Below are 15,628 nucleotides of genomic sequence, written 5' to 3'. Positions count from 1 at the left end.
ACTTAGTGAATTTTAGGAACTTCTATGGAATGCAGTTTTGAGAACATTTTATTATAATATAGAATGAATCACATACAACGTAAGTAGAAGTTACTAAACCAAACTTCTAATGGAATCTTCTAAATGCGAAATCTCAAGTCAATGAGATTCACGCTTGAGGCAGCATTCGCACGCGCATCTAAGGTAATCAGATGTAGTAAAAATGGCCCCTAAAAGATGAAAGGTACATTGAAAGGACCTATGACGTTAAATATCATAGTACACTTTCCATTATTGACTAATTGTTTATCCCCATTTGAACTGGAACTTTCTTTTTTATCTAAATTATTCTAATCTTTTGTTTTCTTTCTTTTTTGTTCACTATTCAAATAGCTGGTCCCGCAGTGGACTGATAGTTAAGACACGGTTCCCACCTGGGGGTGCGGTATGGGTCCTCGAGGCATGGACCGAGGGTGTGCGGTATGGGTCCTCGTTAAACTACTCTACCGTAACGTGCTCGACTTCTCGTGCTGGTCGTCGGGCTGCCAAAGAAGGGGAGCCATCCCTTCTGCAGAGGATCAAAATTGTGAGGGTATGTTTTCGGATCATCCTCAGGGATGTTTCCCAGACCGTCGCCAGTAGCCCATTGTGCAGCTCTAGTGCGACGTAAATGAACTACAACAACAACAGAAATAGCTGTTTTTTTATTTACCTTAGTTATCTGAAGACCAACTTGCCATATTGGTCGAACCATTTTATTTTATTTTATAACAGTCGTGGAACAGCCGACTAGTCAACTCAATTCTGGGTTAACAACTACCAATGCTCAACTCCGTATCCTTGTAATTTTGAACCCAATCCAGAACACAAAGGAACTCCTGGATCAAGTATAGGGGGAAATTTTGCCTTCGTGGAGGACTTTCGATGGAATTAACCCGAATTTGAGTTACATTGAGAGGAAAACCACAAGACTTCCCACAGTTAGCTTTACAACAAGGGGATTCGAACCCAGTTCACCTCCTTGGGAGGCGAGTGCTCTATCCCCTGAGCCACCACGACTCTTTCACATTTGTTGATTATCGACTTTTCACAATATAACTCTTGACAGCAATCATATGAAAGCCTAATATTGATCCTTGGTGCAGCAGGAGTGAAGCCCAGTGCATTCAGCAACCTCTATAAATAATTACGATCTGTAAAAAAATCACGTGACTTTAAATAGTTAGTTTGCTTTGGTGATTATTATGTCGTTTAATGGAACTACAATTTATGTTTGAATTATTTACTCTCTTTTTAGTCTTTGGCTGTGCAGAAATAGGTAGATAAAAGCGTCTCTTTTACCTTTTTTATTGTTTATACTTGGTTTAATGTTTAGTTTACATTTATATCTAACTAATTTTAAACTTTAACCACTCTCCGAGTCTGTTATTAATAACTAATTAAGATCTTAAATTTCTTATGACATCTATGTTCCTATGTCCTTTTTAAATTGTTTAATAATTCATAGTGAGAGTATTAATATGTGCCTTAAAATTCTTCGTACCCATCACCTTAAAATTCTAAATACCATCTTAATAAAGAAAAGATTCAAAAACTTTGCTTTAAATTTCTATCTATTCGGACGAAAATTTTCTTTAGATTACTTTTAATGGTCCGTTGTATAATTATATCTATAAAATTCTATGCGGGAAAGTTATATGCGAAAGCAATTTACAATAATTACCAATTTTAATAAATTAGCGTTTCTTCTCCACCAGAATATATTTTACATCACAGCTTCTTCTACTCAAAAGGATTATTTTTTAAAAGTGTAGAATTAAAAGGTCCTGATTCTCGGTACCTTTTTATATTGACAAGAAAACTTATAGCCTGCTGTTTTACTTTACTCTGGAAGAAAAATGTAACATAATCTCAGTGATCAGAAGTAGCGCACTACATTAGTAAGAAGTAGGGTAATGAGTTACAATACAAAAGAAAAAAATTATTACTTTCACAATTCCTGAAAATAAAGAAACATGATTAGATATGACTAATTTTCCAACCAGATTGGCACAAGTCTTTTCAGGTCTATCAATAGACAGAATAAAATTGCCCCTAGAACTGAGCGTTAATAAAAATTGCATCTGTTGCTCCAGAACAGCAAGTCTCTTTTTCCTTAATTTAGCTATTATATATAATGACTAATATTTAAACTAGCTGTTAAGAATAATAGCTAATGGTGGCCATATCTTCAAATGGGAATGTACATTCATGGAACTCCAAAATACTTGATGTTGGATGGAAATATATTTTCTCTGTACTTCTATTTCTTGAAAAATCAGTAAACACTTAACAAAATCTTAAATATTTTATGAATTTCTTGCATTATCTAAATTACATATTTGCTGTTGAGAAAAGTATGAAAAGTTAAAGTTTAAAAGAACAAATTTCTTAAAAACTATTTGTATTACAAACAGGCTCATATGAACATGAATAAGTATTTCTTAATAATTCTTGATTTTTAGGCCAATTTTTCATTCAAAACCATTTTGAACATGGGTGTAAATTTTGTTATCCAACATCATTCAACTCTAAATGTAGTCACTACATTTTAAAAATATTTTTTTGTAAAAATAGTTATAGTTTACTAAATTGATAATAAATTAGTTTTAGTAATAGCAAAAAATATATATATGTATAGTTTTTCTGATCACCGGATAATTTGAATTATATTGTCTGAATAATGCCATTTGTAAAGCTTAAAATATTTCACGCTTGTTAACCCAACATTATTAGGGGGGAAAAAAAATTCTATGAAAATCAACATTAATGTTATATTTAATGTAAGTATTTAATTTATAACGAATGCTTTTACTTGAAATTATGTGTCTGAATTTATGCATTTATTTTTGTAAAAAAAATTTCCATCAATATTTTTTGTTATCTATTTTAATATGTATAAATATTTTTAAAAATAATACTTATCTTAGAATATGCATTTTTTGTGGTTTGACTTCTTTGTTTCTGCAGCTTTGTCTTGACAACATCATCAGCTTTTAACCTTTTTTTAACAGTTTTTTTTTTTCATTTGCTTAGTATAAAAACTATCAAATTTTGTCAAAGCCTAAAAATTTTTTGTCAAATAACATAGATACTCAAATATATGTGTTAAGCTTTATTTTCATTATTATCAACTGGTCTCATTTAATCATAATGATTTAAGTCTTGTGACTTTTTTATTTTTAAAACTTCCTTTTTTCTTTCATAACTTATCACTTGTAGTTGCATTTAAAGAGTGCGATCGAGATTTTTGTAGTATGAATATTTATTTTTGTATTGCTAAAAAAAAAATCATGGAAGCAAACCTGCGACTGATGCCCATACTATATTACTAAACTAATCAAATGTAAGTTTGATTAGTGTAATTCTATGTTTTGTTTAAATTTTATTTAATTGGCATAACCATTCAAGTTTTTTAAATTTATTTCTTAAACCCTCTTAATAATTATTTAATATTAATGTGAATAAATAAAACTTTTATTATGTACTGACAGTCAATGTAGTCAAATCTTGTATAATTGTATAATTTTAATGTTTTATAATATTTCAGGGATGAAACAGATATCAACTACAGAATTTTTGAAAATATATCTCTGACTTTAGAACAACCTAAAATCATCAAATGTTATGGATAAAAAAAATTTCCCTCTTTTTAAGTAATCAATGACCATTATATTACTTGACTAGTATTGTTGCCAAATATTCTAATTCCCAACTACTACACTTTTCTTTTCCTCTTCCCCAAATCATTGAAAGTGTTCAGCATTGAAAATATGTGATCTATTCAAAATAGGCCACATGTGTTGAAGCTGTAGTTTTATCATGTCTGCAACATTGTAAAAAATGTTTTTTGATAAAGTGCTTTTTGTGCTATGGAATTTAATACTCAGCGCAAATGCATTTAAATATTAAGCCTCAATTTTAAGGCAAATTTTCGCATCAGAAGTTTCAAATGTTCATCATGATCAGTTCAGATGATAAATTGAGTTAATATATAAATTAATAAATAAAGTAATTGTCTTGACTATATTTTTTTTCATAATCATTTAACTGTTAGATATTTATAATCTTTTAGTTGTAGAGTTGTAGTTAGATCTTTTTGTTGTAGATTTTTATAAAATTATTTGGAGAAAACATATTTTTACTGAAGTTAAAAAAATCTGCTTCTCTCAATTGTATACTCGCGCAGGTTTTGAAGAACATTTAAAATATTTTATTGATGTTATTGAATCTGCATAATAATGATAAGAAAAGCTTTTACATCTGTAAGTTCAAATACATTGAGCTATTATACAATGCATGAAATAAAAAAAAATTTATTTCTTTAGTTTTTATCATTTTTGAAAAGTTAATATTTTTGAACTATATTCTATTAACTTTTCAGTCTTCTAATAAAAGTATTTGTTGATTACTAACATTGCTATTATTGATTTCTTTAGGACTACTACAGAGACTACGATGTAAAAACTGTTCCTTGTGTTTTCCCTCCCAAGTTACCCTTTCAAAACATAGAATGTGGCATCATAAAGAATACTTCCCATTCTTCAAATTCAACTGTGAGCTTTGTCCATATTCAACTCACAATGGAACAAATTTTAAAAAGCATGCATCTGTGCATGATGCTAGAAGACCTTATCTGTGTCATATTTGTGGTAATAGGTTTTGTTCTAGTCAAAGCTTGGGTAGCCATCTGATAATCCATACAGGAGAAACAATGACTTTATCTTAGGCGAATATATAAAAACTTGTTTAAAACGTTTTTGCTTGATACTATAAAATAATTCATGACTTTAATAATGGCATATTGTGTAAGATGTTTTTACCTTTCACATATTTGACACTTGATATTTTTAAGTTTTCAGATTATAATCTATGTATTTATAAGACTGGCTTAGAAATTATTTATAAGACTGGTAAAAGCTTAGAAATGTTAATTTCAAAAATTGAATTTGAAACTCTAGATTTTATATTCTGATTATTTTATATATACAGTACAGAACCTGTTATCCGGAAATCAAAAAACCGGAACGAAATTCGATTAGTTTTCCCGCCATTTTTTGAAAAACATTTTTTTTTTTTCCTCATAAGATTTTAGGATTTTTCTTTCTTTTTTGAAGGTTGTTTACCTTACCATCATTTTGGAAATAATCATTAGTGTTCTTCATCATTTTTTCTTCTTTTTAAGATTATTTCCAATTTTTTTTTTTTTTTTGTTGGGCTTAACAATTAAAAAAACGGCNTTTTTTGTTAGGTTTGCTATAAAAAAAAACGGCTTTTTGTAGCGATTCAGAACACCGGAAAAATCAGTTATCCGGAATATCGATGGTCCCGATCGTTCCGAATAATCTGTTCCCTACTGTATAAATAGAAATTTTGCTGCTGACTTCTCAAATAGAAAATAAGACAACTGTATGCATTTTTAATTTTATTAAAATATTTGTTTAGTATTCTTTACTATCTAAGGCTATTATAATTATTAAAAAAAAAATAATTTACAAGTTTAAAATGTGCTTTTTCTGGTTAGGGTCATTAAAAGAATGGGTATCTCTTTGCACAAGTACAAAGCAATAATTTTTGTGTTGTAAAACAGCTGATGTGTAGTATTACATAAGAAAAACTCAATTAGAACAGAATTTATACATTTTTTACCTTTGATTTTGTTCTAAAAATTAATATCTTTTACTTGTAAAAAGAGGCTTCTAGCTATTTAATTTTAAAAAGTGATAATGAAAATGGGCAAATATATTTTTATGAGAAGTGCTAGATTATTACATGCACTAAAAGAAAGATTTTTTTTTTAAATTAAAATTTTTAATTTCTATTGATTAATTGATAATAAATTTATGAAAATTATAATTTTTGATTATGAATAATTACTTTCAATTTGTGTTTCATGTGCTTGAATGGTAGATGTGCTGTCCTAATTCCTTATCAGTTGAGCTATATAAAATTGGGCAATGATTGAACTATTTTTTTCTGTAAATATCTAAGCCTATGTTGTATTTTAACAGAAATTTATATTTCGAATTTATTTAAAACATTGATGTGGGCTTATGGGATTTCTTTATTTGTAAGTTATAATCCATTTCATTTCATTATGATTTGTTTCAGCTTCCCATACATATTTGTTATTTTATTGTGTTATTAGCATAAAATGTACAACTTTAACCTTTTATATAATTTTGCCTTTTAGTTTTCACAATTGTTTGTTTTATGTTTTTAACATTAATATTTTCATTGGGATTGTTTTTTGAACAACTTCAATAAAAGCTGTTTTAATAATTAATCTTATCTTTCTAGCATCATATTTATACTGGTATGCTAAAGTTTTTGGACAACCTGTGATTTGTCAATAAAAGCAAAATATGTGTTTACAGTGACTAAATTTATTGATTACTTTTTAGTAACAATATTTTAATACATTAGTCAGAAAAATAAGATTAATCATGTATACATATGATTTTTCTTTAAGTTTTACTTCATTAATATGACTCTTTTAGCATATATGACTACCTTACACACATAATTTAATGTTGACAATTTTTTTTTTTTTACTAGAAGGAATTAAAGTACTTACATAACCTTTTCATTTTAAAACTTTAAAATGTTCTTTATCAAATAATATAGACAGAAAAAAATGTTTGAGTGAGCTTTTATTTATCACCACATTTAAAAAAGGAAAAGAAAAAAAATAGAAATTTACACACACATATTTATCAAGTAGCTATTGTCTATTTTTAACTTTTGTATTGGTAAATTTTAACTTCACATTGGCACTGTATACTGTATGTACAATTAATAAAAATTTTTAACTTAATGTTATGAAATGAGTTAAATTTTTTTGATTTTTCTAAAGAGTTACAAATTGTGACAGTTTATGGTAATTTTTTGTTTAGGTTTTATAATTAAACATTGCTTGTTTTCCTTTTATGTACTATGTATGCAATTAAACTATAAGTGGTTTTTCTTGTAAAATTCTAAAATTTATTTGTTGCTTATACATAATTAACGTATTTCAGTTTTTTTTTTCAGTTGTATCTCTATGTAAAGTTTTTTTGTACAATTTTGAAATTAGGGGCAGACAAAATTGAGTTTTTTTTTAATTCTTAAACTTTAAATTTCTTTAATATTTTTCTTGAAAATGTAAACTTTTGACTTCACAATTTATATATTGATCTAAATATGCATTCAATTTTGATTCTTGATTTTTTACACTTGCAATTATATTGATGTTATTTATCTATTTTTTGTAAAGGTGTTATCATGAACCTGTATTAATGTATTTATTTAAGTTGTAAATTTGAAATAAATACATGGATCAATAAAGTTTTTTTTTTAAATATTTATAAGATGCAGATTTTACATAGTTGTAATTAATTAAAACACTATGGTCACCTCGAACTTGCTTTTGATAGCCTTAGAATATTCTTTTAAACAGAAAAGCTCTATTATATAGTTTTAATTCAATAACTTAGGTACTAATTCTCTCAATTTTTCAGACGCCCCTTGTTTTATATGCTTCCTTACTCCTAAAAATTTTATTTTTACCAAAACTTTCAAACTTCTCCTTAAAAAGAAAATACTTTATGTAAAAATAACATTCTATCTTCTATTTTCTAATCATTTGTAATTTATAAAAGGATTACCGATTATTTTATAGTTTCCTAAGGAGAGAAGTGTTTTACATTCAAATAATTTTTAAGGATAAGAACTTTTTACACAAAAGAAAATGTTAAATATGTCTTGAATTGTTATTATATGTTTAATATTAAAATCACATTCTTTTAAAGGAAAACTATTTTGTCATTTGAGAAATTTTGTTATTTAGTTCTCTTTTATTACATAATTTATTAAAGTACAAAAGTAATTAAAATATTACAAGTTGTAATTATCTTTATATCCAGTGATTTTAATATTGTAATTAATCATGAATAATGTTTTCTTAGGTTGCCATAGTGGATTCCCTTGCAGACTTTGTAATCTATGGTTTGCCACCTCAACAACCTTATCAAGGCATGCAATGTGGCACCATGATTCCTTTGGAAAATACAGATACAGCTGTGATCTATGTCCTTATTCCACAAACATTAAATGCAACTTAGAGCGTCATGTTTTTGTTCACAAGGAGGATCGAAAGTTTGTTTGCACTGTCTGCAATAACAGATTCAATAGTCTTACAAGTTTAAATAATCATATGATTATTCATACTGGAGAAGAACCTAGACTAATCTGTCCTATGTAAAAGTTTTATTTTTGTATGCAATATTCTTTTGTTTATTGAAACATCATGTTTTTGTTCACAAGATATAGTGCGGCTTTGAGGAGAACTCCTCCAGACTGAAAGTCTTTGGCTGTCTGCTGCTGTGGTAACAAGCGAGAGCACATTTCTAAGAGGGTGAAATGGAGGAAAGAAGGTGTCGATTGGTTTACTCAGGACGACCTATGCTAAGATTAAGACAAAACTATTCATCCCAAACCCCTTTTCGAAGTGACCTTTCCTCGTAGCCATAGTACCCGCCACGACGCGAGACGGGTGTCTGGAGGAGTTCTCCTGAAAGCCGCACTATAGATTAAAAGTTTGTTTTCACTGCTTGCCACAACAGGTTTAATAGTCTTACGAGTTTAAATAATCATAATTATTTATGTTGAAGAATAACCTAGACTAATCTGTCCTATGTAAAAGTTTTATTTTTGTATGCAATATTCCTTTGTTTATTAGAACGTCATGTTTTTGTTCACAAGGAGGATTGAAACTGTTTTTACTGTTTACAATAACAGATTCAATAGTCTTACTAGTTAAAATAATCACGATTATTCATACTAGAGATGAACCTAGACTAATCTATCTTATTTTTAAAAAATTATTATAGTTTACATTATTCCTTTGTATAATTTATATTTTATTGTGCAAAATTTCACAATATCTGTTTATTAATTTATTTGTATTTCAGTATAATTAATAGAACATAATGTTAAAACAAGTTGACTTCTGCTATTAAGTTTTTTTCCCTGCTTATGTGTGTATTTCATTTCATAATAAAAGGCATAATAATGCTCTAATCTAAAATTGAATAATGTTGCATACTTTTCTTAGTACTTCTATCCAAATAATGCATGATTATTATTTAATCTACAATTTAGTGATTCATAAAATATTAAAAAGCATTTTCATTACATTTGTTGTAAAATTTCACCAACTGGGGCAGAATAGACGTGTCAAGAATAGTATAGCTGTTTGCACTGTTGCAATTAACAGAAATAAATTAAGACATAAGTTTATTTTTTATAATTAAATTATGTAATTTAACGCACAAATACAAATAGAAAGCATTGAATATTTCAACTGAAGAAAACTATAGTTTAAAATATGTTGTGCAAATCACAAACCTCAGCTTGAATTATCTCTCGACAAAAGTGTATATTCTCTGACTTCAAATTAAATATAAAATAATAATAATACAGTATTTAAGGCTCAGAAAATTTATTGATGATTATTATCAAATACTTTATTGATGATAATTCAGGCACAAAAAAGTGCTTTTAAAGAAAAAGAAAACAATTTTGGACTAACTTACTAAATTTTTGGATTAACTTCCATATTAGTAAAAATATTCTTACTTGCTGACTAAAGAATAATATTTTTTACGATTAAAGAAAATCTCAAGATACAACTTGATTTTCTCTTATAACTTTGATAATTTAATTGTGTTCCTTGTGTGGAATTATCTCTTTAAGCTTGAATGTTAAGCTTTTTTTTCTTCTCTTAATTCGAAATTTTTTTTATAAATGTCATATTGTCATTTATATGCAAAATATATTTTAAAATTCTACATACCCATTCATTTAAACAGTACCTAGTGATATTTTTTTCCAAACTTATTCTGTTCATTTGTTGCACTTTTTTTATTATCAACCATTGTCACACAAGAGTACTAAATGTCAAAAATTACTTTTAATGTTAGCAAATTTTGCAGCATGTTGCTTAAAATTAAGTTAACGAGAAAAAACAAAACAATATGGCATACCATATGATTATTGAGTTGCTACCATTTAACATTAAACAATTGAAATAATATCAAATATATTTTACACCCTTCCCATTTCTCAGTAAATGAAGTTTCTAATTCAAAGTCCTTTATAAGTGATTGTATCTGGTATTATAATTAACAAAATTCATTGTGTGTCTAAATACGGAGAATTCATAAATATATTTATTTTTTGGGCATGTTTATTAATCCACCACTTTTCCTCCTCAGGATTTTTTAGGCTCTATTCATATTGCTCTGTTTGCAATATAAAGTTCACAAGTAAGGTTACATTATCAAGACATCAACTCTATCATCACAAACCTCCTCATGCTAAATATCGTCATAACTGTAATCGGTGTCCATATTCTTCAAACAGAAGTTGTGATTACCATAACCATTTAAAAGCTCATAATCCTGAAAATTCTTTCATGTGTCCTGTGTGTGGGAATCGTTTTAGTACTTTAAATGGTTTACATAGCCATGAAGTTATTCACACTGGAGATTAAGAACTATGATTTTTTTTCAGTTTCTGTAAGTTAAAGTGTTAGTTTTTGTTTTTGTATTTTGCTTTCAAATTAGTGTTTATAATAAGATAAAAGTAAAATGTACTGTATGCATAAATACCTTAATTTTTTTTCTTCTAATGATTGGATTTTCATATATTAGGACTCAATATTAATACTTCAAGGAGCTGACCTTGAATATGCTAATTCATTAGTGCAGATAATATTTTAAGTTAGAAAATTAGGCACAAAAGGTACTTTCTCTCAATAAGCATTCATTTTTTTTTTTAATAGATTTGGATTCTTACCCCTCAAAAAATCAATTGATAGCTGCAATTTTGAAATAATGGTTCTAATATTTTTTTAGCCAGAATAGTGGTCAAACCTTTTTAGACCCTTAATGTTAAATTTGTTTTTTCATCTGTCCCCATCTGAAAGAAATTTTGTTTTTCATCTTGAGAACAATTCAATTCTTTCTCTTTATGTTTAGGATTTGGTCATTTGAAATTCTGCAGATTAAGTTGAGGTATAAATTTGTATTCTAAATAATTAAAAAAAAAATTTTTTTAATCATTAAATAAAATAATAAAAAAAATTATGCATGATTAGTAAAATGTATTTTTGGTGGAATGATCTTTTAATTAATGAATTTTATAATTGTCTGCATAAAATAAAATAATACTCAATTATTAAAATATATTTTCTACATGGAATTATCTTTTATGCAAAAAAAATTTCCACATACTTAAATTTCTAGTGTATATTCCATTTGTTGTCTAGAGTATTGAAATTGTTCAAACCATATTATCCAGATTGTGATTACCTTCCATATTTTGAGGGTCAAGAATCTAAATATAGTAAAAAAAAGGGGGTTTGTTTGTCTAGACAAAGTACATTTTGTGCCTGATTAAGTAACTTAAAAAAAAACTTATGCACTTATTAATTATCATATGTCATGTTAGGCTCTCAAACCATTAAGATTTGTTTTTGTATGTGAAAATATGATTTTTGTATCAAAAGTTAGTAATGTGTTTGCTTATTTTTGCACACTGTATGAATGAATTATAAATTATTGTGCTTAACATAATAGTAATTAACTACATTAATTGCATGTCCAAGTAGTTATTATATATTAATGTAGTTGCTTTCTTATGCATGCTTATTAAACCTGCATTTTTCCTCCTCAGGATATTTTAGGCTCCATTCGTATTGCACTGTTTGCAATAAAAGGTTCACAAGTAAAGTTACACTTACAAGACATGAGCTCTATCATCACAAATCTCCACATGCTAAATATCGACATAACTGTAATCTGTGTCCATATTCTTCAAACAGATATTGTGATTACTATAACCATTTAAAAGCTCATAATCCTGAAAATTCATTTGTTTGCCCGGAGTGTGGAAATAGTTTTAACACTTTAAATGGCTTACGTGGTCATAAAGTTATTCACACTGGAGATTAATGAAGAGCTTTTAATCTTTAAATTTCAGTAAGTTAGACTGCTGTTTATTTGTTTTTTATACTTTTTATTCAGATTAATGTTGCTAATGAGATAACAGTAAAATACACATTTGCAATTTATAAAAAGAGTATATTATGCATCTAAATTAATGTCATAAGTTTTTGCAAAACGGGGCATGTGCTTAACTTCTTGCTCTTGAAGAGTATACTTTACGATGGTATCTTATAATTGGTAAAATTAACTAAAGTGTTTAAATTAATAAAAAAAGTTTGCATTTGTAATATGCAAAAATAAATTAAAACATGCATTTGCTTTAAAATCTACCCATCAGTATTTGCAAAAAGGACTATAGATGCTCTTTTCCATCCATGATTTTTACTGGTTGCGGTCAGTGTGCGGGTGGGTGACCACTTGGATTAGTCTGCTTAGGGACCGAGGGTGTGCGGTATTGGTCCTCGTTAATCTGTTCTACTGTAAAGTTCTCCGCTTCGCATGCAGGTCGTCGGGCTACCGAAGCGGGGGTGCTATCCCCTCTGCAGAGGATCAAAATTGTGATGGCATGTCTTCGGATCATCCTCAGGGATGTTTCCCAGACCGTCGCCGCTATGAATGAACTACTGCTACTGCTGCCATCTATGATTTACCATCTTACAAATGCCAGTAATGCATAATTTATAAAAAAAAAACGGGCCTTCTCATTGATAAACCTAATACATTTAAACTTGTTTAAATAGCAACATTTAAATTTGTTTTGCATTACCATATTTGGTTTAGTTGCTGACATCACAGTTAAGCTGTACATGAATAATAATGCATGAAAATTGTAATCATAGTAAAATTCCTTTCCACTTTAGTTGCTAAGAAAAAAATTTCCATCTAAACTGAAGAAGTTAACATGTTTACTGATACAAAACTAAACTTATAACAGTGATGTGATAGCCCATGAAGAGCCAACCTTTCGCAGTTTTCTTGATCTCTGTGGTGCAGAAGCAGATGTTCTAGTTGGAAGGTGAGCTGAATGCAGAAATCACAGTGTTTACACCCCAATCATGCTTGGTTCTTATTTTATCAACTCACTGACTGGATGAAAGCCTTGCTTAGCTCGAGGATTGAACCCTGAACTTGTAACACAGGAGCATGAAGAGCTAGCACTAAGCCACCTAGCCTCTGTTTGTTAACATAGCTAATTAAAATATTTCAACTTGTTTAGATAACAGAACGTGATGAATTGATTGTTAACCTTAAACTATAAGTGCAATTACCAAATATTGGCAATAATCCAGGATTCAACACTAGTAGTGAAATCACTTATAATAGAATAAGTACAGGATTATTCAAAAATATTTTTTAATAAAGTATATAAGTTTTGACTGATATTAACTGTATTAAATATAGACTCAATATTGTGAGTAAGGGTTAGAATAAGCAAGCATTTGTTAATTTAACTGATGTAGGCTTCTGTTAAGGTTATTATGTTGAACCCTTTGTTTGGGGGATAATTTTTATATGTATTAATTTGATTTTTAAAAAAGGCATTCTGCATGTCTGAAAAATAATAAAATAGCTTCCACCAGTAGTTTTATATTATTTTATTATTTGTATAATTTTTTAGTGTCTGTTTCTGAGAAGAAAAATTTTTTTGTAAATCTCTTTTACAATTAATTATAATGTTTACTTGAGTTTTTCTAAGTTTTACAAATCAATAAAAAGTATTTAGATATAAAATATTTTTATGTTTGCATTTTAATTAACTCATTTTGTATTCAAATTGTTATTAATATTATTTATCTAGAATTGTATGACAATGATGTTGGATGATATGAAGATGGTATGATATAAGAAATTGTTTAGATAAAGCTTCCTAATGTTTTTACCCATTTTAGAACTATTTTTCTGAAGTTCACTAAAAAATAAAAATTTAATTTTCATATTCTTGCTAAAATTTAAAGTTGTTCCTCTTGAATCAAAAATAAAGTATTTGAAGTGAAAAAGCTAGCATGTAAAAATACTTGGTGTTAAAAGCTAACTTTTTAATGACTATTCTCTTATGAATTGTTATTTGCATGTGCAAATACAAATGCAATTATAGTAATGTACAAAATTTTGATAATAACTTTAAAGGAATTATTGATTCCCATTTAGATATGCCACTTTGTTAAATATATTTGTATTAAATGCACTCATTTTTATCTATTTATTTTTATCATTTACAACTAAAACTCAATTCCAAGTTTATTTTAGACAATTTATTTTTATTATTTTAGAAATCACAAATTATTAAATTTTATCGGGTATCATCAATCTTTGAAAGATTAATAGGCTTGTTTTGACAGAATTGAAATGAAGTTTATTGTTTAAGAAAACAAGAATTAAAACTGGCTAAGTTAAAGGAAACTGGTTAGCTTGATCAACTAAGTTTCTCTTTCAATTTGTGCCTGAAAAAAATTTACAATATTTTTTTATTAAATGTTTGAATTCCACAAAATCTTCCTTTTTTTCAATTAAAAATACTCTTTGTTATAGTTAAATACGTAATTTTAATTATTTTTTAATTTTTTATATCTTATTATCTCGTAATTATATCTTTTATTAAAACCAACTTCCTCATTTATTGAAGATGTTAACCTTATACTTTTTATTAAACTTTAATATTTAAATTACTTATTAAGTACTTTTTCTCTAAATGAAATATTTTTCCTTGGCATTTATTTTTTTACGAATATATATTATCTGATGATTAATATTTTGTTTATTTATTGCAGATCTGTTATCCAGTTTTGCATGTTCAGATTGTGGAAAGTGGTTTGGATCAGGAATAACTCTCCATCGGCATAAAATGTGGCATCATTTATCATCTGTATCATACAGATACAAGTGTAACAACTGTCCCTATGGTACCAACAAAAAGACAAATTTTGACACTCACAGTTACGTTCATCGACCCGATAGAACCCATTGGTGTTCTTTTTGTGGAAATGGATTTACCACCGCCAGTAGTTTAAATAAACATGTTATCATACATACAGGAGAAGACAATAGGGCCCTATTTTCTGTTCATCAACATTAAAATAAAATGGGCCTGTTTTTCTGCATAAAAAAAAATTAAAGAGTTTTATATTTATGTACTAATTCTACTTTGATTTACACACAAAAACTGTGTATCCTTATTCAAAAAGACAACAACAGTAGTGTCTTGTTTTCTGTTTTTCACCATTAAAACCTTGTGAAACCGAGTAAACCTTGTGAAAGGTTTTCAGTAAATATATAAAAATAAAGATCCACACCATATACTTGGCTCTTTGTGTTTATAAATCTTAACTTTTGGTTGAAGGTTAAGAAGAAAAAATTATTTGAATGAGTATCTCTGACTGGCTTTTGTTTTGTTTTCAAATTGTATTAAAATAATAGAAAATTTCTTATCACTATTTTAAAAATATGTGTATTTTTTTCATTTTGAAATTGCATGATTTATATCAGAATTAACTAATTTTATTAAACTGCTAACAGTTGTAATTGATTTTTATTTTAAGAATTAATCTGAAAGCATTTAAATGTGTCATATTTGGTTATTTATTTTTAATTTATATCTTATAATTAGCATTGCTACAAAATCT

General features: G+C 27.6%; 1 long non-coding RNA gene and 1 other non-coding gene across 3 annotated transcripts; both read left to right on the top strand.

Annotated features, from left to right (window-relative positions):
• Window positions 1-1,326: 1,326 nt before the first annotated feature.
• Window positions 1,327-7,380, top strand: LOC107450549 (uncharacterized). Of its 2 annotated transcripts, XR_006225629.2 has the most exons (3): window positions 1,327-3,364; window positions 3,569-3,674; window positions 4,458-7,380. It is a non-coding gene; the product is annotated as an uncharacterized protein (transcript). The 2 variants fall into 2 exon arrangements; XR_006225630.2 differs by having other exon boundaries at window positions 3,569-7,380.
• Window positions 7,381-13,029: 5,649 nt separating this feature from the next.
• LOC139425998 (uncharacterized) lies at window positions 13,030-15,302 on the top strand. Its single transcript, XR_011637231.1, has 2 exons — window positions 13,030-13,336; window positions 14,777-15,302. It is a non-coding gene; the product is annotated as an uncharacterized lncRNA (long non-coding RNA).
• Window positions 15,303-15,628: the final 326 nt, after the last annotated feature.

The sequence above is a fragment of the Parasteatoda tepidariorum genome, chromosome 7 (genome assembly GCF_043381705.1).
Source record: "Parasteatoda tepidariorum isolate YZ-2023 chromosome 7, CAS_Ptep_4.0, whole genome shotgun sequence".
NCBI classification, from domain to species: domain Eukaryota; kingdom Metazoa; phylum Arthropoda; class Arachnida; order Araneae; family Theridiidae; genus Parasteatoda; species Parasteatoda tepidariorum.
This window is presented reverse-complemented; position numbering and strand designations above follow the sequence as displayed.